The sequence below is a fragment of the Papio anubis genome, chromosome 19 (assembly GCF_008728515.1).
Source record: "Papio anubis isolate 15944 chromosome 19, Panubis1.0, whole genome shotgun sequence".
NCBI lineage: Eukaryota > Metazoa > Chordata > Mammalia > Primates > Cercopithecidae > Papio > Papio anubis.
Genome location: NC_044994.1, coordinates 47628926 through 47645627, shown reverse-complemented (window position 1 = coordinate 47645627; position 16702 = coordinate 47628926).

The window sequence follows — 16702 nt, the reverse complement described above, 5'->3', positions numbered from 1 at the left end:
GTAGGAAAGAATTAGGTCATTCTAGTCTATTTTTTACCATTTTCATTCCTCTTGCTCATTTCAAACAGCCAAGTCTCCTCCAAGCCTTCAGGTTTCTGAATCTTTCCTTTGCCTTTTATTAGGGCTAGAAGGATCGTTAAAGTTGATAGGAAGTAAATACATATTGGACTGATTGCAGTTACTGGTGTTGATGAAGAGAGTACCAATCCAGATCTTTCTTCCACTTCTGAGTTTTTTCAGCATTTTCGTTTTTAATATAATATAATATAAATATAAATAGGGCCCTATTTAGCAGAAGAGGAAATAAGTGACAAATTATCTTATTAAATGTTTTAGTTCCTTCGTGAAAGTTTACATACAGATCAGTTATTGTTATTATATAACACAGTTTAGATATATATGAAATCTAAAACATGAACATGTTTGATAAATAATGGATCACATTGCATGTTTTTTGAAAAGCTCTGAATTCACTCCTTTCAGACAAAGAAATTAAGTCCAGTTACCTGGGAGATAAGAAGCAGTCATGCTGGACTTGCCTTAGCTGCCAGCCCACTGTGCATGATCATTTTGAAAGTTGCTCGATAACTTGCTGCTGTTGTTTTCCCATTGGAGAGGAAATCAAGTGCCTGCTTGCTTCTCACATTCCCGTCAGAGGGCAGGAGGTACAGCCAACTGGACCAATACTTTTTCTCCTTGGCCAACTGTTCCAGCCAAGGATCCCTGCATGGCTCCACTCACCATTTCAGGTTAACCCATTATCCACACAGCAACTTGACTTATTTCATGCTCTGGCTAATAGACTCTGACTGCTGTTTCTACCTTTACTAACTCTTCTGGCTGTGGCTTCTTTCTTGCCATTTCTGTCTAAACAAATTTCTGGTCTTAAACCCTACCATCGATCCTATCCTGCCGACGCCTGCGCTAGATAATTTTGTTCGCCTCCCAAGCATCCCTCCTCCTTCTCCCACCCACATAACCTTTTTTCCTGTTGGGGAATTTGCCTGTCCCCTCTTCTCTGTGTGAGTTTGCTCACTGTTGTCCCTAGCTCTACTTTTAAGGGTAAGGCCTGATTGGCTCAAACCAATAAGTTTAATTGTTAAGGGATTAAAGAATGAGCAGAAAAGAGAGAGACAAGGGAAAGTATTTGATGGAACACCTGTGAAAGAAAAACTTGTCCATATTTTCCTGGAGATACTGGGGAGAATGCTTTCTTTTTCCTTCTAGATGGGACAAGGACCGAAGTGCCTGGACATCTGCTAGCAGCCACTTGGGACTCTAAGGGAAGAGCCTGTGAAGAATGAAACCAACACCAAAGAGGCAGAGCTGACAAGGACAGAGAAAGAAACCAGATCCTGGTTACAGTCTCAGGGCTGCTGCTTATTTAGGAGACATTGAAATGGTTGAAATGGACAGATGAGGAAGTCCCAAAGAAGGCAGTAGCAGTGAGAGAAATTAAGGGAGTAGACTTCATAGAATGTGAACATGAGAGAGGGAGCTATTGAAGATGCAGGGGGAAAAGATTCATTCTTAGAGTAAGGTTTTGATCTAGTAAGGGTGGATAGGGTCCAGGTTATTGGTAGAGGGCTAAATTGTGGGTAGGGAGAGGTCTACTACTACTCCAAATAAGGGAGGAAAGCAAGAAAAAATAGGCATGTTGGTAAATCCACAACTAGTTTGATTTTCAGTTTGCACTAAGATACTGCACACTTTAGCTCAATCATTTATTCGTTTACCCATTTAACTACTACTTATTGCCGAGTATTGAGTTACATGCTAGGCATACAAAATGGTTCCTTCATAATCCTCCTTCCCACAATTAGCTATGTCAAGCTGAAATTTCTGTGAAGATTTGGAACCTTCCAGAAGGTGTACTTGAATATTGTATCCTATTTTCCAAATTCGAAATCAGCTCCAAGCTAGTCATACTAGAATTTCATGCATTTCTCTTAGAGACACATTTAAATTCCTTCAAAGCCTTAGAGACTGAAGCCAATGCTTTACATATAGATTTTGGATCACAACTCCATTGCCTCTTTTGTTCATGTAATGTGAGGCCAACATCTCAGCAAAGGGGCCCCATGGTTTTCTTCCCTAAAAGTAGCAAATCCCCAATTCCTCAGACTTTGCACTAGCCAACTTTGCCAAAGTTCGCAAGATCTGCAGTTAGGCAGCAATTTCTGGACATCACATTGTTGTTAGACAATGTCGAGCCATGAAGGGTGGAGACACAAGAATGCTTTTTCAGTGGTCTTGTTTGCAAGCCTTTGATGTTCCCTCTAAGTCATATTGTGTCAGTGGAAATGTTGGTCTGAGGCGAGTCTGGCAATTCTTTCAAAATGCACAAATGCTGAGTGCATGTTTTAATGGCTTCAAGCAATTAAAATAATGTTTAAAATAATTATAAGTAGCAGCTCATTAAAGCAAGGAGGCTGAGGGCCCGGATGGACACTGGCTTGTAGCTGTGCTGGGACAGTGTTGTGAAAGGGATGCTTAGGTCAATGGAAGTTCCTGCTGAGAAAATTCTGGTGTAATCTAAATCATCTGCTGCCTCTGTGGTGCAGATGCCCCCGAAAATGGACCATTAGACATTTACTGGGGAGAAACATGGTCCCTTAGGAAAAGGACAATTAAACACAAATGCAGGAATGAGCATATTAAATGTTTAACAAAACTAAAAACTAAAATTAAAAAAAAAAAGGCCCAATAAAGTGATTTCTTCAAACTAGAAACCTACAGACATTGAAGCTCAGTGCCCATAATATTAAGCCAAAGCAAATTCTCCAAGGGTATGTTGAGCAGGTAGTGAGCTGATGGAGAATAAAAGAAGCTTCCAGAAACCGTGCAACCAAGGAAGAAATGGGCGGATTAAGATGTAAGCATATTAAGATGATAAGAAATTCCAGCATCAGAAGGAATAAAGGACTCTGTCATTAAAATGAATTAGAGATTAATCGAAATAAAACTTAAGAAGACTGAGCCTGTTGATCTGCTATCAGTGGGGCTTGTTTTAGCAGGGAATTTCAGGGGATTTATCACAAGATAATATGGATAAAAAGTTGCTCTTAAGTCTTTAAAGGGATACAACCAAATAAAGTAATCTTGCAAGATGACTTTCCTTTTACAACGACCCATATTCAAGACAAAAATATATATATATGCATAAGAATATTGTATCTTTTGCAAATAAATATGCAAAATATATCATCTTTGTGCTTCATTTTTCTCTAACTCTGGGGAAAAAAATCAATTTTGGTCTCTTTCTTTGAGAGAACCAAATCTAAATTTGAGCAGCACTTCTTGCCAAATAAACTCATCCTTTTAATTATGTTAGAAGTTAGAAGGACACACAGAGGGGAAAAAAAAAAACATTTTCAAATTTTTTCTTTGCTTGCTCCAATCAGTTCAGATCTTTCCCATTTTAAGACAGCAGCAAGAACTTGAATATTCAGAAACCCAACTTCACCAGAAGCTTGAGTTTCTGAATTCACAACGATGATTATAGGCAATTATAGCCTTTATCTTTTTCCATTAATAGCATAAAGTAGCCAGTTAAAAAAAAAAAAAAAACTAAAAATCTTACATGGCTTTCTTATTTCCTCTTTATGGAATTGACTACTATGTCCTTTTGCTTTCTACTTATTTAGCTGTCTCTTCAGAGGACAGACAGTGAACTCGGATTCAACTTTTGTTTACTTTTGTCTCAGTGAAAACAATGGGGTCTTCTTGTGATAACTTCTTTTTATCTTCAAATTTTAATATTTACAATGAGTTTTTGCTACATGTCTTTCCTGAGAGTGGACTACACACTCCGTGCTTTCACTTTCCTGGGTTAACCATCAGCGATCTGGTCCCCAAGACCCTTGCTCAGCTCTTAGAGGCACCAGCAGAGGCCGACCTAAGGCTAGAGTGTTCTAAGATATGACAGTCCTCTTTGGAGTCCTTGATGACCTTCCAAAGGGTTTACTGCAGAGAAAAAGCCAAATCAGAGACCAGTAAAGGCTCTTCAAATCAGACAGCCTGTCAAGACAGGGTCAGAGTACCAATGGCTCTAAATATAATAAGATAGTGACTTTTATGTAATTGGAGGAGCTACTCTGACCAGGAGTTCCCTCCTGCTTCTCCTGCACCCCAACAGGTTCTGGAGAGTCCTACAGTGTTGGCTGTTGGGTTTCAGCTCTTGACACCCTCCAGAACGCAGGAGATAGCTTACCATAATGGTTAGGAGCACAGGCTTTGGAATGAAGCGGGCCTGAGAACTAGCCTTTCCAAAAGGGCTCCTGGAGTCTACTGACCTACCAGCCTGAATGTACCCAATCTCAGAAGGTAAGCCGGTTGGGACCTGGTTAGTACTTGGATGGGAGTCCAAAGAGGGCTATTGAGACTCATAGAAAAGCCTCAAATTCCACGGCTCTGAATTCCCAAGAGCTGGGTGTTTTGAAAAACAAAACACCTGAAAGAATAGGAGCCTTCAACTGATGACAGAAGACAAACTTATAGAAAAGAAAATTGGTAAAATGTTCAATGGCCTGTCTGCATAGACCCAACAAAGGTTGACAGAGCTGGTAGAGGAGGAGCTAAGGAGAGAGCAAAGGCAGCTAAAATGTGGCCTCTTCCCTGTGAAGGGGTGCTGTTCCCTCCTACTAACCTGAGGAGGAGGTGGGGTCTGGACAATAGAAATCTCAGACAAATGGTCAGGTGACTCACTGCCTTGGAACTTGAAAGGGCAACAGGCCTTGTAGAGAAGCCTTTCATGTCAATATGGGTTGTGGGTTTAGAGAAGGATTGACAGCTACCAGTTCTAAGCAGAAAAGGCTAAAAGATGGGTGTGGAAGTGGCTGAGAGCATATGGTACAGGAGACATCTTAGTAGGGCTGTAGACATAGAGATTGCCTGTGGACTGGATGTGGTCGTGTCCTCACTGAATGCCATGTAAGTCTCTGCCAGCCAAGAGGAAAGGTGAGGAGAGGCCAAACCTTAAGACATTGACTTCAAAGCCAAAAGGGCTGAGACATTACCATGGTGTCTGAATGTACCTGCGTATAGCTAGATTTTGTCAGTAGACTAAATGGTGGCTTAAAAGATAATTTAAGCTCATTAATAGAAAGATCATCAAATTTATAGCTTTTATATACCTAAGTTTGTGGCTTGCAAAATTTGCACTTGGTAAAAGATTTAGTACAGTGAACCTTTCAGTTTGGGCAAAGGAGTCACTAAGATTTAACATACTTGATAATCAGGACTAAAGATTTGTGGTAAAACAAACAAACAAAAAAAAACAGAAAGGGAGCTTGGGGAGTGGAGTGACTCAATATTCAGTGAGAAAAAACGATGTTTTATTTATTTATTTAGATACAGGATCTCACTGTGTCTCCCAGGTTGGAGTATAGTGGTGGAATCATATCTCACTATAGTCTCGAACACCTGGGCTCAAATGATCCTCTGGCCTCAGCCCCCTGAGTAGCTAGGACTATAGGCATGTGCCACCATGCCTGGCTAGTTTTTAAATTCTAATTTTGTAGTGACAGGGTCTTGCTATGTTGCCCAGGCTGGTCTTGAACTCCTAGTCTTAAGTGATCCTCTTGCCTCAGCCTTCCAAAGTACTGGGACTATAGATGTATACCACCACATCTGGCCAGAAATGAGGCTTTGAATTTAAGAGACAACCATGAAGAAAGAAAAGAAAGCATGGCTTCAAGATATGTACCAGATATTAAAAGAATTCAGAAACCGATTGAGTGTAGAGTGCAAAATGAAGGGACAATTCAAAGATTGAAAATTCCTGAGATCCTGGAGCAAAGGTGGAATCATCAAGGAAGTACAGAAAAGCAAGTGATGATATGGGAGATTGGGGAGTGGAGTGACAAATGGAGTGATGGGTTTGTCTTACAAATAATTCATCTGATGTTTTTACATAAATCAACCAATAATCAAGATAGCCGTGTGAGAAAAACAATTTTGTAGTTGCAAAAATGGAAGTGCCGACTTGTTCACGAATGTTCATAGCAGCACTATTCATAAAAGTCAAAAAGTGGAAACAACTCAAATGTCCATCAATTCAGCCATAAAATGGAATGAAGTACTGGTGCATGCTAGGACATAGATGCACCTTAAAAACGTTACGTTAAGTGAAATAAGCCAGTTATAAAATGTCATATATCGTATGATTCCACTTATATGAAATTCCCAGGATAGATAAATCTATAGAGACAGAAAGTAGATTAGTGATTTCCGGGGCCTAGGGAGGAGGATTTGCGGAAATGCAAGTAGCTCATGTGTACGGGATTTCTTTCAGAGGGGATAAAAATGTTTTAAAATTGATTGTGGTAGTGTTTGTACAATCCTGTGATAATTCTAAAAAAACATTGACTTTACACTTAAGTGGATGAATTGTGTGTTATACTAATTATATCTTAATAACCTTTTTTTTTGTTTTCTCTTTTTCTTTTTCAGAAAAAAAAATAGATTTGCAGAAAGCCTAAGAAGCTTGTTCAAGCTGATGCAACTAGTGAAAGGGTCTAGGCTTGTTCAAAGCTGAGCACATAGATGCTCAAAAAAAAAAAAAAAAAAAAAAAAAAAAAAAAATTCAGGTCTGACTCAAATTGCATCATTTTTGAGACAGATTGGGTAGGCATTTTCCTTTGGCCTACTTTCAATGCATACTTGGCCAAAGTTGGTATTCAAATTTAAATTCAAATCTACAACTACATAGACTTGTTTCTATTGTTTCTAGTAGAATGTCATAAACTCAATTCCGTAGAGGTAAACAGATATAAATCTAGGTTAAGAATGCTTTGATAAAATATATTAAATTATGTATTAGTCCATTCTCACACTGCTACAAAGAACTGTCTGAGATTAGGTAATTTATAAAGGAAAATTATTTAATTGACTCACAGTTACGTAGGGCTACGGAGGGCTCAGGAAACTTACAATTATGACCTAAGGGGGAGCAAACATGTCCTTCTTCACATGGCATCAGGAAGGAAAAGGCTGAGCAAAAGGAGGGAAAGTCCCTTATAAAACCATCAGATCTTGTGAGAACTAACTCATTATTGCAAGAACAGCATGAGGGTAATGGTCCCCATGATTAAATTTCCTCCCACCAGGTCCCTCCCATGACATGTGGGGATTTGGGAACTAAAATTCAAGGTGAGATTTGGGTGGGGACACAGAGCCAAACTATGTCAAATTATTAGATTTTTTTAATGGTCAGAAAAAAAGAAGTTGCAAAACTTTGGCTCCTTTATGAATCACATACTATAGAGAGTAGAATGTCAACACTAGGCTAGATAGCATGGATGGAGCCCCAAGTTTCTCTTGTGGTAGACAATCAGTCTAAGGCAGAATGTGGTTCAGTGTCTTGCCCAAAGCCAATTGGGGCACTGAGCTGCTGTTGGAAAAAAAGGCCAAAGATCTTTTTAAGGTATAGTGCTTTGACACCATGTTACTGGGGGATGTTTCAAAGATTTTCTGAATTGCTGACAACAGGTTTTTAACTTAGCTCAGAAAACGACACCCTGATTCAGAATTTGTGAAAAAAAGTGGTTAATACAATTGTATTATTCAAAAAGAGCAAAGGAAATTCCAGTCCTAGAAATGCAAAAGATTAATAGATTCTCTATATCCCATAGTTGTTTTCATTTCCTATACAGTAAAACCATCTTGAAACACTAAACCCTAAACATAGTCTGTACATGACAGCAAAGAAACTTTTAGAAAAAGAATAAATTGCTGAATGCAAGTGCGGACTGTAATTTCTTGACATGGAATGGAAGCAGATGTGCCCAACTTAACATATCGTTATTAAATTCACTTCCAAGTGGCATTTTCTTCTCTTTTTGTAGGAGGGAGGTGTCTTGGCACAAAGCTTTCCTTTCTGTTAATCAAACAACCCTGTTTTTGTATATGAACAGTTAGAGTTGGGTCATGCATTAATTGTGAATAAAGGTTTAAGCTATAGACCTAAGTTCAGGGTGTTGTCTCTGCTACATGTGCTTTTACGATGAGGCTGTTAAATAAGCTGGACCACTCCTTCAAAGCAGTAGGATGTGACAGCATGTTGTACCTTTAGCGTCCTCTAGCACCATTTATTAAACTATAACATAAAGTTGCAAAAGGTGAGTATCTATCAATCTATCTATCTATCTATCTATCTATCTATCTATCTATCTATCTATCAATCATCTGTTTATCTATCTGTCATGGGTAGACCACAAGGCTAAGCATGCTGGCTACACTATCACTGATCGAAGTGCAATGCAAGTGAGGCATCTTCCCCACCGTGCTGGAACAGAGGAAGTGCAGCTCTGAGAGGTTCAGGAACTTGCCTGTAGTCACAGTTGGGAAGTGGGAAAGGTGGAATTGCAAAGCTCTGACTACAAAGCTGGAGCACTCTCCACTATATGTGAAAACTTATAGCCTATCCTATGTACTCTTTCAGTTTACAGGAGAAACTGTAGTGACGGAAGTTAAGGAACTACCCAACATGAGATTACCTGAGGTTGGGGGTGAGGGTGAGACATCCACGTGGTCTCACCTGGAGGCTGATGATAGGGAGGCAAAAAACTTTGAAGCGGCTGAGAAATGTCACTTTTCAAACAAGTGAAAATGCTGGAACTCCATGTTTGTGGATTTGTTTTGAAGCCTGTTCCTAGTCTAGTAGAGGGGAACTCCTAGGATTCTCTATAGAGCATTCTCAAGCACCTGTCAGGGAGAGAAGCAAGTCATATGGTGACCAGGGAGCCTAACTGCAGGGAGACCTGAGTATCCATTCCAACTGGCCCATGGGAACATCAACTTCTTTATCCATGAATCTCGCTCTTACCTTCTTACATGGAACCTTCTGTAATTTCGGCAAGAACCTTAGCCTTGTCCTCAGGATCCCTAGTTTGTAGATTGGGTGCCTGTTGTATACTACCTCTGTGACTTATGGGATGTGACCTCACTTCTCTTGTACTCAGTTTCTTTATCTGTAAAAGAATATTCTCCTCTCCTGTAGAGATGTCCTTTTGTATCAGGTATGACCCCCAACTCATGTTTCTAACACGGAAGAAGTTTTGAACTGTTCCATTCTAGGTCCTTCAAATACTTTTCTGTCATATGCTTGTGATCATGGATTTGTGGGGCTGGGAGACTGGCAGGAAGTCTATGACTAGAGACCTTTGAACAAAGCAGGGGTCAGCACACCAGGTCTGCTTTTATATAGATCCTTTGAAGACCATACTCTAATATTCTGAGCTGCATATGAAATACAGGCCAATGGGACTGGGGCCTAAAATGGTGATATATGAACACTTAAAAATATACAAGTCACTCAAAGGAATGGTTCAAATGGCTAATAAATTTGGAATGAATACAAAGAAATACTTTCCCATGCAGAGTGTGGTTGACCTGTGGAATTCGCAGCTGCAGGAGGTAATTGAGTCAAATGCCGTGGGTGGATTTCATAGAGTTGGTGTGGCAGACAGCTGCCGAGGCGATGCAAATTGTGCTGTTAAAATTATGCTCTGGTTAGACATTCACCATCGTAGCAAGGGGGCAGAGTCTGTAGGACTAGAGCTACCCACACAAATGGGGTAGCAGCTATTTTTACTGAAGAGCCTTTTATTTTTCCAAAGTAGATTCTTACATCACTTCTCTGAAGTAAAAAGTAAAGAAGAGGGTGGTTAACGTGAACTCCTCTAGATGAACGTGTATCAAAAGAGAGGCACATTTGTAGATTTTTTTTCTCAAAAAGAAAAATGATGCACAGTTTCTTTTTATCTTAGGTAAGTTGAGCTCTCATGGGATCACACATTTTCAACTAAACTTTCCAAACCGAAGGTTCTTCAGAGCAGCCTGATCTATTTTTCCTAGCTGGTTCTGTGAAGACGGAAACACAGAGCTCTTTTTGTCTCTAAGTAATTCTGATGGCTCACTTGACCTTGAACGGGATGGCTGAAAGCATCTTCAGAGGATCCTGGTCCTCCAAGCCCACCTTGCATCTTCAGGAATCTTCCAGCAGTTCTCTGGGATTGTTGCAGCTCTTGGATTATATATATGCAAACAAAGAAAACAGCAAGGGTCTAGAATTTTAACATATTTTCCTTCAGGGCTGGACAGATGCATCTAAATCACAGGTCCCAGCATTTTGCTTTGTGGATGAAGCTTTGGTGTTCATAATAATACCACCACTCTTCTCTCTGTCTTCTTATTCTTGGCCCTTGTCCCCTCATTCTGAAATCCTGGCATTAGCAACTCTTCAGAGGCAGTGGCCCAGGTTATTGACACTCATCATTCCGGCTAGACATGGGTTGTGGTTGAAAGATAAAGGGAGTGTAATGATGATAACATGACTCTCTAGAGGACTTTGAGGAACCTCAGGCAAAGGCTTTGGGGTGACACCAGCTTGCAGGCTGCAGAAAGCCTGGATGCTGACATTAGCACCTGGGTCCAAGTTGTAAAGCCCTGTAGAGACTTATGTTTTATAAAATGAACACTAATCCTTTTGACTGGTACAAGAAGAGCCCACATTGCCTAATCCTGTGAAACAGGGCTCTTTAGCTCAAGGGAAAAGTAGAATTCACCATGCGTGGTTTTGGTCTCTCTCTCCTGTCTCCTCTTTCCCCTCTCCCCTCTCCCCTCTCTCCTCTCTCTTCTCTCATTCCTCTCTCCTCTCCCCTCATTCCTCTCTCCTCTCTCTCTCTCTCTCTCTCTCTCTTTGTGTGTGTGTGTATGTGTGTGTGGCTGCAGTAACAGAAATCTGTATTCCCTGGGTGCAAAACCAGAGAAGCCTTGTGAAAAACTAAAGAACCCCAAAGACAGATGATGGACAAACCTGCCGTCATTTTGGGTCTGTCAAAGTTTCAGCTCATTCGCATGTTTCTGAGTCAGTAAAACCAAAAACATATTTTTCCAAACACATTTCCACCCTCCCATCATTTTTAAAATCCTGTGTAATTTAAGGGAAATTCAATCCATATGCTTTTGATTTGTTTACACTTGTATCATCAAAATATGTTTTTAAAGAGCTTGTGGAGATCCCAAAAGGCTCCTCAGCCTTTTAAATGAGCCTTTTAAAGCTTTTTTTCCCCTCTTAGTAACAGGAGGTTGCATGTTGCCAAGGGTAAATGAACTTGAAAATGAAGAGGTTTGTGCTGGGCTCAGAATTTTAAATCTACCACTTCTGCTTGGGGTTTAAATTGTAAAATTGGCTTCTGGAGGCTGTCTTCCCTCAGCACTGTTACCTGTTGGGAGACTAACAGGGGACTTGCAGCGTAACAACCGTAATCACCAGAACAAGGGGCCAGAGAACTTCTTCCGAAATAATCAAAGAGATAAGACAAGGATAAATTTTCTTTCATTTCCTTTTAAAAAAAAAGAGTGAAAGAAAAAATGAAGGAAAGAAAAAATAGAAAGAAGGAGAAGAAATAAAGGAAGAAGAAGGAAGAAAAGAAGGAAGGAAGGAAGGAAAGAAGGAAGGAAGGAAGGAAGGAAGGAAGGAAGGAAGGAAGGAAAGAAGGAAGGAAGGAAGGAAAGAGAAGCGAAGCGAAGCGAAGCGAAGGAAAAAAAAGCCCATCTCTAACAAACCAAGTATCCCATTCTGCCCAGGCAAAATGACAGTGTAAAGTTGTCCTAAGAAATGAATGGCATTGACCATATTTTCCTGTATCTTTGAGATCCTTAAACTGTTCTTCACAAAATCCTCTGTATTGCATGGGATCATTGACTCTTGGTGTTGAAAGGGAAACTTTATCTATTTTAAGGATGAAAACTGAGGGTGGGTTTACACAATTAGAGAGTGGCCACAGTAGGAATAGAACTGTTTCCTGATTCTTGCTCATTCCACCTCTCTTTCACCCCCATGCCCATTTTACAGATGATAAAATGTAAGTAAAGAATAGGGTGCTGCCTCTTTATGAGCAGGGACTACCTTTTTATTCCATCTTCTCAGGATCCCAACACTGTCTGGCACTGTGCCTTAGCATAGAGGATGAGGTCAATGATTATCTGTTAGGAGAATAAACAATTAGATCCATATAAACTAGATGAAAAATTAAGAAGAATGAAGTACACACACACACACACACACACACACACACATTCTTAGGCATTAATAATTTGATTTTGCTTGAATTATTCGAGTCTCTTTTCTCTCTCTGGTTGTCCTGTCTAGCCCATCACCTGACTTTGTCAGATATTTCAGGCCCAAACATTTCCAGAATAACATCATCAGTCAGTTCTTCTTTCATATCTGAAATTGGTGTCTTTAATTCTGCAATTCAAAGAAATGGAAGAGAATACAAAACAGAACAAAAGTCTTTTAATCGCTTACAAATTTTTCTAGCATGATGATCAAATGTGCCCCATCTGGTATGTACATGTCTCTGACTTTCTCATGGAGGGAGTGCTGGGACCAGAGCACAGAGCAAAACCCTCAACCTGTGATTTCTACATTGGCAAAATGCAAAATAATTAGTCCAAAGTCTGTGAACTAGATGTGTTCACAAATTTGTCCCTATGTTGAGATTTCCAATTTCAATCCAATGTCTTTTAACTGATGGTTTCTACCCATTTTTGTTAGGCACATTAGACGTATCAAAATAATGTATACAAACACTAACCATTCACCTTAGAAAGTAAGTAGAAGATGTGAGTACAATTTTTACTTTTTTATTTCAGGTTCAATGCCAATGACAACAAAATTCCTAAAAGCCTATTTAGTATGCCAGGTGAAATTTCCAGAATTTGGTGGAATATATCTGTCTTCCTACTGAGACATAGAGATATAAATATGTTCCTTCCACATGCCCATATAGACACGTGTTTACATGGAGTGACATCATTCTATAATAGGCTGTGGCCTGCCAGTAGCTGGAAGTTTCTTTGCATTTTAGGAGTCCTTCATGTAGGTAGTTGTGAATGGTTTTCCTCAGAAGACCAGAGGAAGCTGAGCACAACAGCAGGCAAAGAATATTGATCATAGAATCAGAGCTTGGTAAAAACTTTCATGCTTTAGAAGCAAGAACCTTGCTATACACAAATATTTGTCTTGCCACATCTTCTTTGATTTTGCTTTATTTTGAAATACTTTTATAGCTAGAAGGTTAGAGCTTATCTGGTTCAGTGTTTCTGCAAGGTCCTTAAAGATAAGCCTCACTAGAAGTCTAGGCTTCAATCCAGACCTACTAAGTCAGCATTTCCAGGGGAAAGGCCTAGCTGAGCGTCTCCAAAAGCCCTGTAGGGAATCTGTGTCACCGGGGAGGAAAGACTGACTGGGTTCCTTGCATGCACCAGCTTCATGGCTGAAGTGGGTGAACACTGGGGCCCCTCATTCCTCTCTGTACTTTTTCCACTTTACCCACCCATGTCTTTGGTGAGCACAACTGGGCTTCTAGAAATATCCAAATCAGAATGTAGGAAGTCGAAAATTTGGACCTGTGTGTGCTTATCTGTGTCTTACATTTTCTCAGTCTTGATCTCCCCATCTGTAACATGCAGAGTTCAGAGGAGATTCCTAAGGCTTTTGCAGCTTTCCTGTTATAAGAAGAAACTGTAACCCTTACTGCATATACCATAAAAGCAGAGACTGCTTCTTATTGATCTTTGAATCCCCACACCTAGCACATAAAGATGCCCATTAAATGTCTATTGAAGAAGGAAAAAAAAAAAACAGCCCGCAAGAATGTAGCATATCGAACTGGGTGGTCCACAAAACACAACTTTTTCCATGGTTTTTTCATTTCCAGACTTTTACCTGTAACAGTGATTTTTATAAAAGTAAATCTGTTGTTACAGTGCCATATTATTATAAATGTTCGTTACATACTTGGGTGTTTTGTTTCTCTGACACATCCATGAAATCTGTCTAGGTTTGAACCATTTAGAAATAAGCCACTCTCTTTAAGAATTCCTAGGAAATAAATCTCTTACCTTTTTCTCAAATGTCCAACTCCAAATACTCAAGCCTTTAAGTCACATCCTTTGTTTTCTTTAAAAACGGAACACAGATAAAACTGTTGTTTTCCATTTAGCATATTTTCAGATGTGCTGGGGAACAGACCATTTTGAGGAAAGTATGTTACAATTTAAAGTCTTACAATTTAAAAATTCATTTAAAAAAACCCGGGAGGCCAACCCATCCTCTGTGAGGCTGCTATTAATTTAAACCTCCTGTGTGGACAGAACACAGGTGCAAGGCTTTGAAGAAGTCAGGAAATGAAGCGATGGAAGACATCAGGCTCTGGCCTAAACCATCACTTCATGACTTGCAAGATGACTGAAGCAGGGGCTGGAGCGAAGGAGAATCATATGTGGGTGTAATTTTTCAGGTAAAGCTAGGAGGTCGGTAAGGATGCTTTTCTGCATCTGGTCCACATTTGATGGCTTCACAGGATGATAGAGGGAGTGGGGCGCCCCACAGAAGGGGTGAGAAGGGAGCACAAGAGGCAAGCCTGCCTGGATAGCTAAGGAAGCCCCAATTCAAGCTCTCCATTTGCTTACTCTCTATCATTTTACAGAGGATGTGAAACTCCCCAGTGTTGCAGCCTCTGGCACATTCTTCACCCGTATTTTGAGAAAGAAAGGCAATCAAGAAAGCAAAGAGTGCTAATGTGTGACAGTGCACAGACTTGGGGAGGGAACCTTTTTCAAAAAAATACATGGTCAAGTGCTGTGATGATTTGAGCCCTTTTCAGGGTTTTAAGTAAATGGCTAGAAATGAAATTGTTACCACCAGGGTTGTATCAGAAAACCAAAATTCATGACTTGTGACTGGGTTCGTTATGTGACCTGTGGGGGTGTTACTTGCGAGGGATACTGTCAAGCGCACTCCCAGGGGAGATCAGCACTCACAATGAGACTTCCCAGAGACTACTAGTTTATTTCAGACATAACCTCTCCTAGGCAGCGATGCAAATGAAGGTTCAACCAACTCAACAACTCACGGTCAGGGATATGCCCAAGTAAGTTCTTTGACTGAACATCTGAAGGGCGCTGCTTGGCCCCAGAAAACAAGGCATCTTATCTCCATTTCCAACCTCTCTACTATTTCCCCACATAGCCCTGACCTCTCTTCCGTTCATTTTCCATTTCCAACCACTGGAATTAACGTGTTTGCCTGTGTGCATTTCTAGTGATTGCATTCTATTGATCATTCTGTTCTCTCTGGTATATTACAAGTTTCTAAAGGGGAAAAAAAATGCCTATCCTCCTTTTATTTGTACCCAAGCATTGGGTAACTTACAAAATGTCCTATAATTGCTGACTTGACTGATAAGAAAATCTTGTTGGAGTGGAGAATCTGTTTGATTGAGGCACATCTTTCAGAATGTATCACAGGAATACTCTTGTATGAATGCCCCGAGTGGGGCCATGAGTTGCAGGTCTGTTGACAGATCGTCCAGAAAAATAAATAAGGGAAAAGTATTAAAGCTGAGAACAGGGATTAGGTTGAAGACACCTATGTATAGAGGGATTATTCTAGTTATTTACCAGCTTTCTGTATAAAACTGATGGGATCGTGACTCAGTCACCTCTTAAACAACTGGTATAATGCTTTATACAAAGTAGGCAGTTTGTGAATATTTGTAGAATAGAATTTGGAAAATATGTGAATCACTTCAATGCCTATCATAGCCACTGTCTCATTCATTTTCTCTGTCCACGAAATAGATCAAGATTAGACTGAATCTTCACTTGTCTATTTCAAAACCTGCGTCTGAGTCCACTGCCCTGTTCAAATGGGAAGATCTATAGCCCTTGATAAAGTTGATGTCTGGAAACCTGTGTGAGCTCACCCAGCGCACCCTGTGAAATCATTCATATGATTCTTCACCTCTTCCCTGGATAGTAGGATCTTGGTGACAGAGGTCACCAACAGTCTAGTTACATGAGTGAAATGAAAAGCAGAAGCAAATAAAAATGCAGTGTACTCTCCCAGTGAAATGGACCAGAAGAACAATTGCAGGCAACATGAAATAATTCTTATTCTAGCTCTTTGGCCACTCAGGCTCCTAAGCCTTCAGAAAAGTCAGAAAAAAGATTCTCAAGGAGAGAACAGAGGAGAGAAGGATGCCCTTCAGACAATCTGACAGAGCCAAGGAGTTTTGCTGTAGATTATTAGAGTAACATGTATTTGGGAGGTAGTGGTACCAAGGAAACCAATTAAAAACAGAAATACTGTCCTTTGGAATTTAAAAAATGTTTTGCTTATTAGACAGATGAACAACACTCACAGATTAATAAGGGCTCCAGGTGTTCATTCCCTAATGGTTCACAAGCTTGGGGTTGGGATCGGAAGACAAGAGAAAAAGAATGAAAATAATGGTCCACCCCTTGCACACATGAAAGTACCATGGGTTAGTTCTGTTTTCTGTGTCCAAGTGGCTGTCCTCTTCTTTTTGGGCTTCAGTAACTGGAGACACATGTTTTAGGTGCAAGACTGAATTTCACGTACTAGCAAATAGAAGGTTGCAGGGCAAAAGGGAATAACAGCGTGAAAACACTTCCCTCAGTGCAGTTTTCCTCAGAGAGCCCATCAGACGATGTACAGACGCATCCACAGCTTCTCAGTACCTCCACGACTGCCTCCCTAATCCAAGCCACCCCTGTGTTTCATCTGAATGATTGTGGTATCCCCCTGATAGATCTCTCTGCTTCATCCCCTGCCTTCCTTCCTTGTTTTCAAACCAGCAGCCAAAGTGATCCTTTTGCCATGAAA